This window comes from Dunckerocampus dactyliophorus, chromosome 12 (assembly GCF_027744805.1).
Source record: "Dunckerocampus dactyliophorus isolate RoL2022-P2 chromosome 12, RoL_Ddac_1.1, whole genome shotgun sequence".
Taxonomy (NCBI): Eukaryota; Metazoa; Chordata; class Actinopteri; order Syngnathiformes; family Syngnathidae; genus Dunckerocampus; species Dunckerocampus dactyliophorus.
In genome coordinates this window covers 7,071,580-7,090,434 of record NC_072830.1, presented here as the reverse complement: position 1 = coordinate 7,090,434, position 18,855 = coordinate 7,071,580, and the positions used below count along the sequence as shown (strand labels likewise).

Sequence of the window (18,855 nt, the reverse complement as noted above, 5' to 3'; positions counted from 1 at the left end):
TAAAACGTTTTAAAATAATTTTTTTAAAGTAATTTTACAAGACGATAGTCAAAATATTAATAGAAAAGAGTTGTCCTCTAATGAGAAAAAGTCGAAATTTTACGAGAATAACGTCGTAACATTGTGAGGAAAAATGCTGAAATATTAAAGAGACGTTATTTTTTGTAATCGTAAAATTATGAAAACAAAACAACAAAGTTGTAGTGTTTGGAAAATTAGGTTGTGCAAAAGTTACAGTGTTACGAGAATGAAGTCAAATTATTATGGGAATAAAGTCATAACTACAAGAAGAAAACTGAAAGTTGAAATAGTTGGGGACAAAAAAAAAAAATATATATATATATATATATATATATATATATATATATATATATGAGAAATGAAAAAACAGCTGTAATTTTACAAAAATAGAGTCAAAATACTAAGAGAAAAAAAAAGTCATATAACCAGTTCAGGGTGTACCCTGCCTCTCACCCACAGTCGGCTGGGATAGGCTCCAGCATACCCTAGTGAGGATAAGCGACATAGAAAATAAATGGATGGATGGTAAAAAGATGCAAAAACTCATATTTTAGCAAGAAAAAAGTTTGTAATATGTGGAAAAATAATGCCATTTTAGTAGTTAAAACAAAGTCGTAATAATATGAAAACATAACAAAATAAAGTTGTAATTCTTGGAAAATTAGGTTGGTGAAAAAGTAATATTACCGGAATAAAGTCATAATTAGAAGGAAGTTGATATATTTGGAAAATTAATTTAAAAACACACATTGAAAATGGAAAAAAATGATGTAATTTTACAACCCCAAAGTCAAAATATTGAGAGATAAAGTCATATTGTAACATGAAAAAAGGGGCAATTTTCCAAGAATAAGCTCATAATATTATGAGGAAAAATGTCATTTTAGTAGCATAGAGTTAAAATATTCAAGAAAAAATGTTTTTTTTAAGATGCAATATAAGAAACATCCATCATCTTCTACCGCTTATCCGACGTCTGGTCGCGGGGGCAGCAGCCTAAGCAGGGAGGCCCAGACTCTCCTCTCCCCGGCCACTTCGTCCAGCTCCACTCGGCCGATTCCGAGGTGTTCCCAGGCCAGTTGGGAGACATAGTCCCTCCTGGGTCTTCCCCGAGGCCTCCTGCCGGTCGGACATGCCCTGAACACCTCCCTAGGGGGGAGGCATCCTGACCAGATGCCTGAGCCTCATCATCTGGCTCCTCTCCATGAGCAGGAGCAGCGGTTCTACTCCGAGTCTCTCCTGGATGACAGTGCTTCTCACCTTATCTCTAAGGGAGAGACCAGCCACCCTATGGAGAAAAATTGTTTTGGCCGCTTGTACCCACAATCTTGTCTATTCGGTCACTACCCAAAGCTCACGACTGACTATAGGTGAGGGTAGGAACGTAGATCGACCGGTAAACTGAGAGCTTTGCCTTTCGGCTCAGCTCTCTCTTCACCACAACGCATCACTGCAGACGCCACACCAATTCACCTGTCAATCTTGCGTTCCATGCTTCCCTCACTGGCAAACAAGACCGCAAGGTACCTAAACTCCTCCACTTGGGGTAGGATCTCATCCCTGACCCGGAGATGGCACTCCACCCTTTTCCATCCCTTTAAACATGTATGCTAAGACGTTAGCATATCTATTTACAAAATATCAAAACGGCCCTTGCATCCTTTCATTTTTCACTAAGTTTGAACCCATGTTGTAGCTTGTCGCTGGAGAGACTGGCTTATCTTCTGGGGTTGTATGTATGTTTACAATGACACTCGGTGACACAGCGCTTACAGTGCCCTTAAAAAGGACAGAAAATATTCAATCTCTCTCAGGGAGATCCTGGATAATTTAAGGTTGCTTGGAAGGAAATGCCTCAGGTGGTCAAACGGGGGGGAATTTCACACACACACAAAGTGCCATTAAAGAGGGAGAGCAATGGCTTACACGTCAGAAATGTACACATGGCTTATTGATTTTTGGCCCTTTCACACATAGGAGTGATGGTATAGAGCCTCCTGCAGGAGGACTATTGATCAAGCTTCAATTATTCTTACGCAGTAATGTAGAGCTGATGATGTGCACCAGCGTGGACACCAGCAGTAACGCAAGAACAGACACCAGCATGCACGACAACGTGATCATGTTATTCCCGGAGCTAACCAGGTTATGCAGGATGATGAAACCGCCACAGGGTTCCACCCTGCAAACAGAACAGCGGCCAGTTGGAGGTGATTGATGTGCGTGTGCATGGACACTCACGGGACGCAAACTTACCCAAATGAAGGTCATGGGGTGGCGGGGCCACGCTTCAGCTGTCCTGAAATAAATAAAAACATCCACTTAGTGGAAACATTTGAAGCAACAGCATTTTATCAACTAACAAATGATGAAAGCATATCATCGAACACTTTTTAATATACACTAATCCCTCAAGACACACCGCACTTCAAATTTCACGGCTTCACTCGATCACACTTTCTCAAAATACGTGAATAAATCAGGTTGACTACGGCCTATTATCAGTCGGAAAATACACATTTAAGCAAACTGCACCTATTTTTTGTCTAAATGGAGCATTTTCAAGCATACAAATGGCTAAATTAAGTAATGTTGGGTGAGACACACAAGCACCAGACTTGATTGCCGCAACGGCAGGCTTTTATTGCAGGTTTGAATGATCCCACAACAGGCACAATAATCACTAACGCGGGCTGCTGTTGCGGCCGCCAAGCTAAAAGTGAACTCACGACATCACTTCCTGTCCCCCCCTCACTCAGCTCCCCAGTACCACATTGTTGCATGAATGCATTTCATGCAACACACACAAGCAAAAGTCTAATTTATGTCCTGTCTTATTTTCTGTTATTATGTCTACTATATCGGGCAATACGAGCGTAAAGGTGACTATAGGGGTGTTATTTCATGTCTCGAGGGCTCTAATAATGTTAAAAATCGTATTTAGCAGGTCTTTAAAGGGATAGTCTAGATTTTTTTACATGAAGTTGTATGACATCCCCATCAGCAGTGTAGTGTTTTTATGCTTTAACTACAAAAATATTCCATTTATAAATAAGGAATCTAAGTTTGCGGAAATTCTCTTTGTTGTCACTTCACTTCGTTGTCGTCACGGTCGAGTCTGGAGCCAATTCACCACAAGGGACCAAATACTGCGACTCCACTTGCTGTGTCATGATAGTAATAATAATACGCTTTGTCAGTAACACAAAGCCAAGATGCTGGCTGTTTTTTTTATATAACCTCGTATGGATTGGTTTTAGCATTTTTAGAAAATGAAAAATATCCATTTGGATATTACGGATAGTACGCGGCCCTCAGTGGGAATAGTGTGCCTTATGTTGTCAATATTTGTTTGCAATGAAAGATTCTGTGTGGGGGGGGGGCATGGTGATGTTATGGGCGTTACTGCACAAGCAGACATTGATGGATCACTCAAGATAAGACAGAAGGCGATATTGCAGGGCGCACACAAAGGCAAAGGCAAGGGCGTGGTTTGAAACATGCACTTACGTCCATGCGTGCGAGACTGCAAGTTGAGCTGGGAGCAAGATGGCTGCACTTGCACACACCGCAGAGCAAATAATCACTGCTAACTCCCTTCTTTTAAGTATCTGTGTGTGTGTGTGTGTGTGTGTGTGTGTGTGTGTGAGGGAGAGAGAGAGAGAGAGATGCAAGAAAAAGTGTGTGTTGTGGTGTCGTGTTTCTCGTCCTCGTTTGTTATGATTACCGCATGCACGCACACCACAAGCAGCACGTGCATATACGCATGCGCCAAATCAGACTCAAAGAAGTGAAACAACTCTGACAGTATTATTCAAATGCTTCTACTACTGGAACTGTTCAGCTGAAGCTGGGAGCTCTCCGTGGCATGCTTCAATATTTCTGTTTGTGGCCCTTGAAGGAAAGATTTTGACACCCCTGCCTTTGAGCTCGGTCCATTTTTAACAAGGCTGACGAATGTCACCATGAGTCACAGGCCTAAAAGAAATCCTAGCAATCAATAAATACCCTGTAATAACCTTCCTGTCAAGATGACACCTGCCTCATCGCCTCTGTGTCATTTCAAACTAATCTTTATTTATAATTCACGCTCATGAAGTCAACACAAGAGTCAAACAAAGGTTCTAGTCGGGGCATAAGGCTGTTGGAACAGAACGTCTGCTTCTTTTTCATCTTTTTGATTTTGCACCCCCCCACTCAGCTCCCCAGCACAGCAACACACAAAAGCACAAAAGTGTAATTTATGTCCTAAATGTTTTATTTTCTCTTATTATGTCTTCTATCTTGGGTAATAGGATTGTAAAGGTGTTATTCCATGTCTAGAGGGCTCTAATGTTAAAATCGTATTTAGAAGGTCTTAATCAGTTTTGTTTATGCTCTAACTGCAAAAATATTCCATTTCTAAATAAGCAATCCTATTTTGCCAGCGATTGGCTGGCGACCAGTCCTGGGTGTACCCCGCCTCTCGCCCGAAGTCAGCTGGGACAGGCTCCAGCAACCCTAATTAGGAGAAGCGGCATAGAAAATGGATGGATGGAATCCTATTTTGCGGAAATGCACTTGTCACGGCCGGGTCTGGAGCCAATTAACCACAAAGCACCAAATATTGCTTTCCCCCGTGTTACAGTATGTCATGATGATGATAATAATAATAATAATATGCTATTTCAGTAATACAAAGCCAAGATGCAGGCTGTTTTTTTTTTATAACTTTGTGCCATATCTACGTTGGATTGGTTTTAGCCTTTTTAGAAAATGCAAAATATCCAAATGGATTTCTCGGTATGTGGAAGCAAGCGGCACGACCAGCAAAACGACAAGGGTTCAGATGCTAACTGCCGCACCGTCCCCTCTTCATCATCAAACACCTCACCGCCTTCACTGGGCCGGCGTGCTCACGCACAGTGAGGACGGTGCACAGAGGTGGTTTATTGCAGGGATGTGTAGCGACAGAGCAATCGAAGAGCCGACGGGAGGCTGTGTCATGAAGGCTGCGTCTACACAATCACCACACAACAGTCCCATGTCGTGTTTACGTTATGGTCTTATTGTTAGCAGTTATTACAGTTTTGCTTACTCAACTTCGGGGCTTTTAAAATGGAATTGTATCCCAGTGGGGTTATGTTTCTTTTACTAAAATACACCATAAATCTCAAGTTGTGTACAGGGGAAACCTGCATTCTTCTCCTCTTGGCCAAAACGCTCGGATTCCCCAGCCTGCTCCACCTGACCACGCCTACTCTGTTGGTCAGGGATCGCCGTCGCGCAGATCTGCATAGCGACACGCCCCCCTCAAGCGGTGATGTGCTGATGGCTATCAACAAACAGTAAAGGAGAATTTGATATTGGATATCATTGGGTGGATATTGGAGCATCTGCCGTAGAACTCTGCTCTGTTCACAAAACAGCCGTCTGCCAAGTCAGTGACCATGAGGTAGTCTTTAGCTCCCCGGAAAACAAAAATCATTCCCATTGTTGCCTTGTTGTTGTCCTTGGGCACATTCTAAAAATACAGTTAAATAAAATAACAGCAAAAATTAAAAAGTAATTTTACAAGAATAAAAGAAAATATTAACAGAAAAAAAACATACATTTGAAAAATTTTGAAGACTAAAATATGTGTTTTTTTAAAGTCATATTATGAGAAACGAAACAAAGAATAAAGCAGAAAAATTAGGTTGGGTAAAATTTACACTATTAGGATAATAAAGTCAAAATGTGAGAAAAAAAGACAAGAAAAGATCAGCATTTATTACAAGAAACATGCGCAAGGAGGATGCAGAAAAAAACATTAAAACATTTTGTTTAAAAAAAAAAAGAGCAAAAGAGTGCAACATAAGGATAAAAAGTTCATACTGAGAGTATGCTTCATCACGATAACACACAAAACTGGGATGTTGGCTGTTTTTCCTTGTGAGAGCTACTTTTACAAAATGAAAATGGCCAAGAGCTACTCATTTTTGTAACATTTATTTTCAGAGCTTATTTTAAACCCAAACAAAGCAAATATGCTTGTTTTACCAGAACATGAACAAAATGCTGGTGTCCACAACTCACATGCTGTATTTCAGAATGCATTTCTTTCTACTGTTCTTTCATTATGAACTGAAAACCTGAATGAAAAGCAGGCTCGCGGGCACCTCATGTGGTCGTGGGGGGCTACCTGGTGCCCGCGGGCACCACGTTGGTGACCCCTGACTTAATCAGTCACACTTCTGTGAAATCAAACTGTCCACTTGGGAAGCAACACAGATTGACAATCAATGTCACATGCTGTCGAGCAAATGGAATAGACAACATGTGGGCACCCCCGATAATAATAATAATAATAAAAATAATAATGATATTAATATTAATCATAATAATAATACGTTTGATTTCCATTGATAATTTTTGTGTGGTTTTGTTTTCAGGACATTCAAACAAAGTACAAAGTATTTCATAACATTTCATTCATTCTGATCTAGGATGAGTTATTTCAGTGTCCCCTTTATTTTTTGAGCATACACACACACACACACACACACACACACACACACACACCGGAGATATATAAATAAAACATCTCAGCATATCTACATGAGCAGTTTGGATACCTCGATCGATACTGATGGCCGACATGCACGTGCGACACATAACTAAGAAAAACAAGGCGGAGCGAGGGGACCATTGGCGTCCACATTCGCCGAGATGATTGTCTAACGATCGCATCTCTGAGCGGGGCCGCCCATCGACTTCCGCGCTTTTATTAAGATTGATTTCAACGATCCTCTGAAGCCGGTCATAACCATATTAGCAGCGCGCGAGTTAGCATTGATTTGCTAATGACACCGCCGCGCCACTTCTCATCTATTCTCATGTCAAAGTTCACCGAGACGATGCTTAACGATGATGAGGATGTCATCGACCTATTATATGCTGTCGGTTGGCGAGTGTGGATTATGATGTTGTTGAGGAGATAACACGATGGGATTGTTGCAATTATTTCTATGGACTGCCTGAACAGGCAAACAAGACGGACCCAGCAGCTTCAATATAGACCCAACTTCCACAATATGACGGATAAATCCCAAAGCACGGATCAAAGCACATCCCGCCAACCCCTCGCTGACCTCCCATCATGACGGGCTTCTGGACGAGTCCATCACCTTGTGAGGCTGATGGCGCCTGAGATGAAGGTGGCGGAAGAGAAAAATCAGGATGAAGGGTGTCAGGAGCATCAGCAGGTGGTAGGAGGAACACCCCCCCCCCCCCCCCCCCCCCCCCACACACACACACACACACACACACAGACAGACGATGTCAAACATGAGAGGGCCTGAAGTGGAAGTGATGGATGACAAAGGGAGATTTTATAAATCTTTCAGCTTGTAACCGAGAAGCAGGCGTGTGTGCGTGTGTGTGTGGGGGTGTGTGTGTGTGTGTGTGTGTGTGTATGTGTGTGTGTGTGTGTGTGTGATAAGGTAAAAGGCAGCAAATGCTCCAAATGCAGAAATGATTCAGAACCACAACCACCGTAAAACAAATGTAATGGCAAAATGCTGCAAATTAAAAATGTTGCAATCACACAAACACTGCAGGATCAAAAACAAACAAAAGAAAGCGTGCAAATGCCAGAAACACGCAGCAAACCCCCAAAACAACTGCTTGAGAGAAATGCTGCAACTTCATGCAACAAAACAGAAGTTAGCCAGGCTAGCAGGGGCGCCAGACGTAATACTGTACAGTACTATACTATAATACAGTACAGTATTATAAAGCAACCCAATTTTTTGCCCAGTTTACACATCTTAGCTGAGACACAGCTAACATTAGCACTAATGTGCAACCCTCTTACTGTGATTATAGACAAATATAGCACATAAAAGTTAAAACATACAATAAAAATCATTTCTGTCCCCCATTTCTGGAATGAACCTCCTAATGTGATACCGTTAGACTTACAGCAGTTCTTGACTCATTTATTCTTATTAATTGTCACTTATTGGACACAACATTAAATGGCACACTTCTAAATAATAGAGCCGGAGGGTCTTTAAGACATGTTACACTCGGAAAGAAAAGGTGGCACGGTGGCGCTGGTCGTGGCCCCAGGATGCAGTCCAAGTGCAGGTAAAAGTCTGCAACTAGTCAGGAGCAGGTGCAGGTACTCACAGTCTTGTAGCCAGACTGGAAACAAAATGCAACAAAGCAAAAAGCTCTGCGAAAAATAAAAATCGATAACTACAAGAGAGATAAACAATCTAAAATACAGACCTCATACAATGTATGCAGCATTGACAACGAACCAGCAAGCAAAGAAGCTACCAGCTGAACTAAACAAGGGAAAATCAAATGAGCACCAAGTGCATGTAAACAGAGAATTAAAGGCTGCTGAGAACGGAGCCAAACAAAACTGGAAGTGTAAGAAAATAAGGATACAAAACAGGACGTAAAGAGAATCAACACAAGAGTCCAATAAGTCACTAAAGGTACCTTTGTTTGGACAAATATAACAATGACAACAAAAATCCAATTCATTTTTTTGGCAGTACAATGCTATAGCTATTCATGTAAGAACTTATGTGACTTTGGTTATTATCAAGAAAACCATGGAAGTTGCTAGATATCAGCTCTTAAATTCAACTCTTATGAGCTATATTTGTTATTATCATCATATTTGTCCAAACAAATGTCCCTTTAGTTGTACCAGGCATTAAAATGGATCACTAAACTAAAGAAACAAGGGTGGTCTAATTGTTTTTTCCATGACTGTATGTAATATACTGGGGGTTTACTTTATTAGTGACTCTTAAAAGAGTTTGTTAGCATGAGGACGTTTCTATCGTCTGTGACATCCACTAAGGCTGAGTCGGATGTGGGCAGGTTCTGTACATGCGTAGAACCGATTGCGTTTCCGGTACGTATTGCATAATGACAAGGTAGCTAGCATGTTAGCTCGCTGTCGAGTTCCTGCAGCATAAGAGTTGCGCAATGTGATGCAAACAATGCATAATAGGAGTGTAAAGGTGGCTACAGGCGTGTTATTTCATGTCTACAGGGCTCTAATAATGTTAAAACTAGGGATGCTCCAGCCGATCACTTGTGGCTAGCAGTAATACAGCCGCAGCAACCTTTTCGTGTAGTGTAGCGTCTTAACCTAACTAGCGTCTTTGGCAGTGTCGTCCTCCCACTTCCTTAAAAACAAAAACAATCATGTCTGCCGTGTGGAACCTAACCGCTAACACACGCCACGGAAAATACCTGGCGGGGGTAGCACGTTAAAAAGCTTTAATACGGCGTCTGAAGAACAACACTTGATGGAGTATGGTGAGTTTTGGAGGCTCACGGTCACGGAAGCTAACGCAGCCATATGGCTAACACTCACAGGTATGTGTGTGACAGTCTGTCGGCTAAGCTAATAACCGGAAAAATAATTGAATTCATCGGACGAGATGAGCAGCCTTTCTCAGCCGTGGAAGACACCGGGTTCGCCAAAGTCTCCTTAAAGAAGGCGTCTCATCCTCTGGTAGTTATATACTGTATGTTGTCTTCAAAAAGTACGTCAAATATGTTTTTGTCAAAATTAAGGTGATCGATGTCATCCATGAATTTCATTGAAAAAAAATGTTTATGAAACTAAAATCATATTTGCATAATAATTTGGAACAGAGTGTAAATAGGGCATAAAAAAAGATAGAGTGAAGCCGCAAAACGTGAACCCAAAGTAGCGAGGGATGACTTCACTTCAATACAGGCCATTGCATCTTAGATCATTCTGTCAACATGACAAGAAACATGATATTGATGCTGATTTTAATTCACTACCAATGACAGTCTTAGAATCTCCACTTTATTGAAAGTTTTGTATACACGCTGTTCTTGAACGCAGCACACTGTGTTGTGTGTGTGTGTGTGTGTTTCATGCGGGCATGTTTAGTCCAGGTGGCCTGGCAGCAGGTGCCCGCTTCAGCAGGACGTTCCGATCTAGTGCATCGTTCACCCGTAATCTCACAGGTCACAACACACACACGCAGAAACACACACAATGCATTAAGTTTGTGTATGTTTGCTGAGTGGAAAAACGTCATTCTAGTGACTTTTAAGTACCGCCCATAAACATGACAAAAACTGTTTTGTTTCTCATACAGTGCTCGCTCGCGCTATCGCGGTTCACAGATTTTTTTTTTGTGCTTTTTTTTTTTTTATTACAGCTATGAATGCTGTTACAGGCCAAGCCCCGCCCTTCAAGAGGAACTGCATTGTGGGAAGTTGAGTGTCTCTCTTCCCTCTCTCGTCTGTCTGCACCGCCCATTGTTTTCTGCATCCTAATTGGCTGTAGACCAATGTCAATCAATCTCCTTTGTGCCGTCCTGCCATGTCTCCTGTGTCGTCGCTAATAATTTCTTGTGTTGATCATTGAACTTTTTTGAGAGTGTTTAAACAAGAAAGCAATGCGAGAAAATGTTTTTGCCTGTCTGAGAAAAGTGTATAAAGTCTATGGTGAGGGGTTTTACAGCCTTAAAAACAAGAATAAAAAAAAAAACACAATTAAGTTGGCTACTTCGCGGATTTCACTTTTTGCGGGCTATTTTGGGAACCTATCCCCCGCGATATACGAGGGAACACTGAATGACGACTTTTTTTTCCTATAATATTTCAACTTTACGCTATTTTTTTCTCTTAACGTCATAACTTTACTGTCTTAATATTTCAGCTTTATTGTTGTCAAATGACTGCTCTTTTTGCCATTTTTGCTGTTGCTTTTTATTGTCTTCTTTAATCGTATTTTTAAAATGTGCCGAGGACCAAGATAAAAACAGCCGTGGGCTGTAAATGGCCCCCAGGCCACACTTTGCACACCCCTGATCTACTCCTTTTGCTGTTTGTTTATTTTTCCAGTGTGTGTGTGTGTGTGTGTGTGTGTGTGTGTGCAGTGAGTTTCCACAGGAGGCAGTGGTGCCCCTAGGTGTGTTTGTGGCACCTTTTTGTCCAAATGAAGCGGTTCCGATATTAGGAATATAGAGATCATGTTGCAAAGATGCACACTGGAGGTTTGGGAAGCAGCATACATTGTGAAGCATATGACACAAACCTGTGTTGTCGCGTTTTAGTCCACTTTCTTGCTTCGTGCATGACGACACACAAAATTAGTCATAATCGGAAAGATGAGATGTGTGCTAAAAGCCAACATCATGTGGAAGTCTGTCCCAGTAAGTGTGTGCAGGGGGGGCGGTCTCGCCGGGAGCTGCAGCGGCACACTTTGCGCACATCGCCACAGCAACCACACTGGGGAGCCTGCGGTATGATGCAAGACATGTTTATGCGTCTGTGCTTTAATGTGGTCAGCAAATGTAGCCAAAAAAGTATCAGCAAACGGAAGTGAAAAAGTGCGGATGGGTGTGTCCCCAAACCAAACAGATGTTCATTGGCCTCGCCATTCCAAGGTTTTTCTTAGTTAGCCCGGTGGCGTTAGAACTGGACTAGTCAAGAAGGTAATGAGGTCATGTTGATGCTGCAGATGATGCAATCAAAGTCAAGACGTGCGATAGCCAGGATGGATGAATTGCTGGGAAGTCCAAGTGGTCCTCCTTATCTGAGATCGGCACAGCGGCCGCCCGGCGCTCATCTCTCGGTCCGACAGCAGCGACTAAATCGCTCATTTTAATTGACCCCACTTTCCTTTTATTCCCGCTCGCTCAAAGCAAAGTCTCTCTGGCGCCGGGCCCGCCTGCAGATTGAGTCGGGAATCCATTGGCGCTGCTGACAGCACATCTTTTTTTTTTTGTTTTTTTTTTGCTGCGGCCGCCCCAAGAACCAGATCCAAATTTGCTCCTAAAGAGAATAACGAGCAATTCGAGGGTGCGCCGACATGCAGTAATGAATTGCCTGACGACCGCCGACGGGTCGACTTGGCGAGAGCGGGCCGACCTGCACCTGGAGGGCGTTGAAGATGAGCAATAAAAAGGTTGCACACACCGTGGAAGATTATTAGGAATATCTTTCAAAAAGGCGACAGAACCTTTAGAGGTGTTTCGATAACTCTCAACTTCTTTTGCTATCTTATTTTCTTAAATAAAAATCTATCAACTACTGCCGCGTTCCAGAGCCTCCAGCAAAGAAAAGTGCAATGAAATTCCACTCAAAGATGTTCCTGTGCTCACAACACAGCATGAGAAAGCACACAGTGTTTGAGACACACACACACAAGCAGTCAGCTCATTGCTCAGGTCAGCCGTTGCTAATTCAATGACTCATTTAATGAGACGCCACCGGGTCGGCGTCGTGTGGGATGAAGCATTATTATCTTTCATGGGCTAATGACAGGATTAGCACGATGAGCGTCACTATAAGCACAGCAAACAACAGACAAGAGCAAATGAATCCCTCGTTACAAGTTGCGCAACACCTTGACTCTGTACTGGATCACCTTGTGGTTGCGCAGTCCCAGCGAGCACAACCTGTCGACGGGATCGGATAACCTGCCTCGGTCTTCCCGATTAACTGGTTCCACGCTCGACCGTCTTAAGTGAATCTTCGCAAAGATTCCTTATTTATACTGTAAATTGAACATTTTTGGAAAAATAGCATAAAAAACTGTTTGTAAATATGTTTTTTTAACTTTTAACCTCCACTTGAGGCACAACAATCCAGAAGACCCAATTACAATAATGGATTCGATTTTTATTTCCAGCACTTTTCAAGGCACCCAAAGCGCTTCACAATGAAGTGAAGCCATTATTCATTCACACACTGGTGGTATTCTACATTTATAGCCACGCCTCCCCTGGGGTAGCCTGACGGAAACATGGCTGCCAATTCACGCCTACGGCCTCTCTGACCACCACCAAACAATCATACACCAGTGTGGGTGGTACTGGAGGCAAGGTGGGTGAAGGGTCTTGCCTAGGGACACAACGACAGTGACTGGGTGGAGTGACTGAGAATCAAACCACCAACCTTCCGGTTTCTGGACAACCAGGCCACTGCCACCCTCCCACCATTGAACTTCAGATTAGCATCCATCCATCCAGTTTCTACACCGCTTCATGCTCAGGGTCACAAAGATGGGCCGTGATCTTCAGCTCTCACTGGATCAGTTTGCAGCTGAGTGTGAAGCGGCTGTCTGAGTCCATGGTTCTTGCCTGGAAAAGGGTGGAATGCCATCTCCAGGTCGGGGATGAGATCCTGCCCCAAGTGGAGGAGTTTAAGTACCTCAGGATCGTGTTCATGAGTGAGGGAAGAATGGAACGTGAGATCAGCAGGCAGATCTGCAGTGATGCAGACTCTGCATCGGTCCATTGTGGTGAAGAGGGAGCTGAGCCGAAAGGCAAAGCTCTCAAGTTACCGGTCAATCTACGTTCCTACCCTCACCTATGGTCATGAGTTTGGGTAGTGACCGAAAGACAAGATCGCAGGTACAAGCAGCTAAAATGAATTTTTTTCTCCTTAAGAGATAAGGTGATAAGCACTGTCATCCAGGAGAAAACTCAGAGTAGAACCGCTGCTCCTACACGTTGAGAGGAGCCAGATGAGGTGGCCCGAGCATCTGGTCAGAATGGCTCCCGGGGGGTGTCCTTGGAGCGGTGTTCAGGGCACGTCCGACCGGTAGCAGGCCCCAGGAAGGACCCAGGACACGTTGGCGAGACTATGTTGCTTAACTGGCCTGGGAACGCCTCGGGGTCTGCCAGGAGGAGCTGAGCGAAGTAGCCTAGGAGAGGGAAGTCGGGGCTTCCCTGCTTAGGCTGTTGCCTTGAAATTGCCACAAACGCAGGAAGGAGAGCACATGCTTGGGCAATATTTACTTCGGTAAACACACGGCGATGCATGTGACGTCATGTTTTGCGCATGCGTGTGACTTCCCGGACGCATCGCATTCACATTGAAGTGTCTTTTTTTTTTGGTAATGTGAACGACCACATAATGGACAGCATTTTCACCAGAAATAATATTTTATTCAATACAAATTATATGATGCCGTGTCGTATAGTTTATCTTGATTGTTAATTGTCGGTTCATTTGGAGCTGTTAATAAACATACAGTATGTTGAATATACTGTACATACAGTATATTCACGTCTTTCTGTTAACAGAGGAGTCGTCCATCACTCCATCGCGGTTCCAACATCGCTCCCTCACTCGGTTTTTCAAAAATTCATTAATTAATAAATGATGTTCTGTGGTTGACTACGGCCTATTACTATATTCTTGGGCTTTCAAGCATAACAATGTTTTAAATGAACTAAAATACAAACACCGTAAATTCCGGTGTATAAGCTGCTACTTTTTCTTAAACTTTGAACCCTGCGGCTTATACAGCGGTGTGGCTAATCCATGGCTAAATTCTAATCTCGTGACATCTCCTTTATTTCCGAACTATTACTAATTATTTAAATACTGTGCCGCTCGCGAGTCAGTGAGGAAACAGTAGCTCTTTCTTTGGCAGGAGCCAATCATGAGCAACCAGTGCACTCACAACAACCTTGTTAACCCAGTGGAAATCGCAGGTCATTATATATAGCAGTAACAATGTAACAGTCTGACTCAAGGTGTCTTCTTACTGAGAACACTAAATTCATCACACCGCAACATAACACTCCAAAAGTATACCTCAGAAATATACAAACATGTACCAGTATGAAAAATGGAATTGCGTCTGAGCAACACATTCATTGGGCCGCTGCAATGACGTCAGCCTCCCTCTAGGCTCTGTTCTCCAGGCTCCGATGATTCCCTCTAGTGGACAGAGGCAGCACTGCAGCGCCATCTATGTTGCTTGTCCTCTAGTGAACTGCTCTACTGTATATATATAATCATGTTTGTCATTTATCTTTCTGTTCATAAAATACTGTCAAAATGGGCATTTTTCAGACATAGTTGCAAATGGCGATTAATTATGATTAAACTGTGATTAATCTGATTGAAAAATACTACTAAAAACATGTAGGTCGACTGGAGCATCATTTAACACAATGCCGGCATCATTATGGGATGTCTGTGTGGTTCCTCTGCACATGTAAGGCTCAATCAGCACACACACGGCGAGACTAATCCTTGGCTTTAAATAAAGCCCACAATTTGTGGAGAAAACGATGCTGGCGGATAGCGAAACTGAGCCGCCGAATGACACAATCCTCTTATAATAATCACACCGTACTTATTTCTTTCTTTTACCAGCTCCATCCAAAAGGGAATCATCCACAACGCCTTCTTAATATTCTCCCAAACGACTCTGCTGGTTCATGTTTTCATTATTCCATCCAATGAGAGCGCGCTGCCAAGGGGGCCGGATTGGCTTTCAATTCACACTCAAGCATGGAGCTAAAACAAAAGTCACTGTTGCATAAATGGCCCCCGGGCCGCACTTTGGACACACCTGCTCTCTGCTATCATCATCTTCAGTGAGGGAGGCTCAAGCGTTGGCGTTGTGAAGTGTAAAAGTGCTCTCTGAGGATTCATTTCACTTCAGCTGAGCCAAATCATGTGCGGCTATAAAAAGAACATCTGTGCCCGCTTGGACGCTTCTTGGCCTCATGAGGAACACATCTGCTTGATGTTCTTCTCGCCTCCCAACTGGCATGACAGCCGAGCGTGTCCCGCCGTCGCCAAGCAACCAGGACGCCCGTCCGGTCTCGCTTCGCCGAGCTGGAATGACGGCGGTGACCTCTAAAAGGGTCGCTGACAGATTGCCGCCGCCGGTTGCCCCCTCGGGCCGGACGGAGCAGCTCGGCTGCGGTTTAGCTGCGACGATGAGGACATTACGCCATTTGATGCGCACGAGGACACGTGCATGGAAGGGAAGGATGCCATTCGGCTCCACGTGGCCGCTTCATGTTCTTGTTTCGTGAAAAGCGCTGACGTGCTGTGAAAATGGCCTTTCTTCAGCGTCCAATCAGGCGATGGAGAGTTAACGGCTGTGAAATGAAGCTCTCCCCCATCCTTGCTCTTCTTCTTTCACACATCGCCTCGCACTGTCTTCTCAAACACATCTGTGACTTTGTCAGGGAAAGTTAACTCGTTTGGTGTTGTTGATGTGCATCTCATGGCGAGCAAACAAAGACATCCTCCAGCGAGCTCTCACTCGCCCCCAAATGAATGACAGCATCTTCCGGTCACCTCCTGGCGGCCGTGGTGACTTTCACCTTCACTGTCATTGAAGCTGATATGATAGTGAAGCTAAGAGGGGGGCGGGGCCAAACAACAGAGCGCTATCAGGGGGAGCAGACAGCCAGACGGAGCAGGTCGGGTGCTGATAAGCCCCAATGCACCTCTCAGCGCTCTCGTGTCAGCGGTTGATGTGCAAATCTCACCTTGTGTTTGCAAGTCATGGAGCAATTCTCAACTCTTTTACTCAAATCGTGTCACAAATTAACACGTAATAGTGAGCAAATGTGTCTGGAGTGCAGACCCCCACCAAGGTGGGTGCCCAGTCATGCACACTTAGCACCCTCGATGGTCGCCAGCTTGGATACAAAGCTGACGGGGAGGGTCGTACTTGAAATAATGGCGGATGAGGGGCAAGTAATTGAACAGAAGAACAGGAAGAAGAAGAACAAGAAAAAGGAGACAGAACAACAAGAACAAGAAGCATAAAAAAGGAAAGAACACCAAGAAAAAGAAGACGAACAGAAAACAAGAACAACAAAAACAAGAAGAAGAAGAAGGAACAAGAAGAAGAGCAAGAAGAAGAACAAAACGAGATGAAGAAGAAGAACAAGAAAGATCAACAAGAAGAAGAACAAAAAAGAACAAAGACAAATAGATGAAAAAGAAAAAGAACAAAAACAAAAACAAGAAGAACAAAAAGAAAGGGAAACAAAAACAAGAAGTGGGACAAGAAGAACAAGAAGAAAATGAACTCAAAGAACAAAAATAGAAAAAAGAAGACGAAGAAGAAGAACAAGAAAGATGAACAAGAACAAAAAACAAGAGCAAAAAGATGATGAACAAGAAAAAGATTAAAGAAGAACAAAAAGAAGAGGAACAAAAACAAGAAGAAGAACAGCAACATACAAAGAAGATGAACAAGAAGAAGAACAAAAACAAGAAGAACACCACAAACAAGAAGAAGATGAGTAAAAAGAAGAGGGAAAAAAAGAACACCACAAAGAAGAAGAGGACGAACATGAAGAAGAGGAACAAAAACAAAAAAGAACACCACAAAGAAGAAGATGAACAAGAATCAGTACAAAAAGAACAAGAACAAAAAGAAGTACAAGAAGAAGAAGAAGGACAAGAAGAAACAGAACATGAACAAGAAGTACAAGAAGAAGAACAACAAGAGGAACAAAAATACCAATGAGAACATAATGTAGATGAACAAGAAGGTGAAGAAGAAGGAGTACAAGAAGAAGAGGTAAAAGAAGTACAAGAGGAATAAGAAACAGAAGAAGAAGTCACTGTGTATACTGTGTATACTGTGTATACTGTGTATACTGCGGTACTGCGATCATCAGTAATGGAGGAGGGGCAGCACAACACGCTCAAAATTGGTGCAGCGAGGAAGCAAGTACACAGTGTACAGTGTTCTTATTGAAGTGTACTGACGGAAGTATTCCATTTGAGACACAAGCTAGAGAGCTAGTTAGCCAGCAGGCTACTTCCTGGTTCATGGAGAATTACGTAAATGTTTGGAATAGATGGAGGGACTCTACCGTTTACATTCTAGGGCGGGAAGGACACTTCCATCACTGCTAAAAAGCGCAAAGACAAAAATTCCAATAAATACGATGGGAAAGAAAACTTTTCTATTTATAAAGATTTCAATCGAGATGTCCTTAAACGATCCGCAAAGCTTCACGGAAATGTAGCTGGGAGGTTTTTGCTGAACTAAAAGGCTGAGGTACAAACAAACCAATCGCTGTCATCCGTGTGTTTTCATGCTTGGCGGAGGTCGCAGTGATGACAAAAGATCTGCACCCATGACATGCTACGTTTTGTGGAAACACTATCGCGTAATCCTAGCTTGCCCACAAAAAGCAATGCAAACATGACCTCCCTGGCGGAGGTAACAATGGACAGCGATCTCAACCTTTGACCCCGCGCCTCCCCCAACCGCCATATTTGAGCAGCCTTTCATCCGAGGATTAGCATGCAAGAACGGAGAAGTTGTTGTTACGTAACAAACGCTAGAGGCGGCGACCAGCGAGCCTCGGCATCACAGACGTTGTCTTGGATTGGCATCCACGTGGATGGATGGAGCCTGAAGGTCGCGGGGGTCACCGCTCCTCTTCACAAAAGATTTGACGCGCAGCATCTACGCCTCTTATATAAACGCTTTTACATAAGTCACTTATGCTTCCTTTGATTGCACATCACCACATGGCAACACTATCATCACACACACATGCTTCACACCGCTTGCAAGTGCATTCATCTACACACACACACACACACGCACACACACACACACACACCATGTGTGCTGCAGCATGTTCTCGTGTATTTTCAGGAAGCAGGTTTAATGAGGGATCTGGTGGCTAAAAGAAGATTAGCATGTGTTCAATTAACTGTGAACTGTGTTTACTTTGCTTCCATGGCAACACATACCAGCATCAACCTTATCTATAAAGTAAGCCTAAAGATGCCTTTTGGAGATAAAGACCATTTTATATTACCATGTTTCACTATTTTTAAATAATTGTATTTTGTTTAAATGTATTCTTAATTTATATTTATTTTTTTATATTTATTGTATTCATTAAAAGTACTATTTTTGCTTTTTCTTTTTCTTTTTAAAAAAAAAGTGTGTACTGATTCAGGGTAATTTTGTAATAAATTGTATTAATTTAAAAAAATTCATCTTCATCTATATTTATTTTATATTGGGTTTTGGGGTGTTCAAGAAAACTACTT

At 42.9% G+C, this 18,855-nt stretch overlaps 1 protein-coding gene across 1 annotated transcript in view; it reads right to left on the bottom strand.

Annotated features, from left to right (window-relative positions):
- Window positions 1–18,855, bottom strand: part of slc8a2b (solute carrier family 8 member 2b) — a 92,469-nt gene that overhangs the window by 64,241 nt on the left and 9,373 nt on the right. Inside the window, exon 2 of the mRNA XM_054795348.1 lies at window positions 2,278–2,320. The gene's annotated coding sequence lies outside the window, so the exon portion shown is untranslated. The remainder of the gene's footprint in view (window positions 1–2,277; window positions 2,321–18,855) is intronic.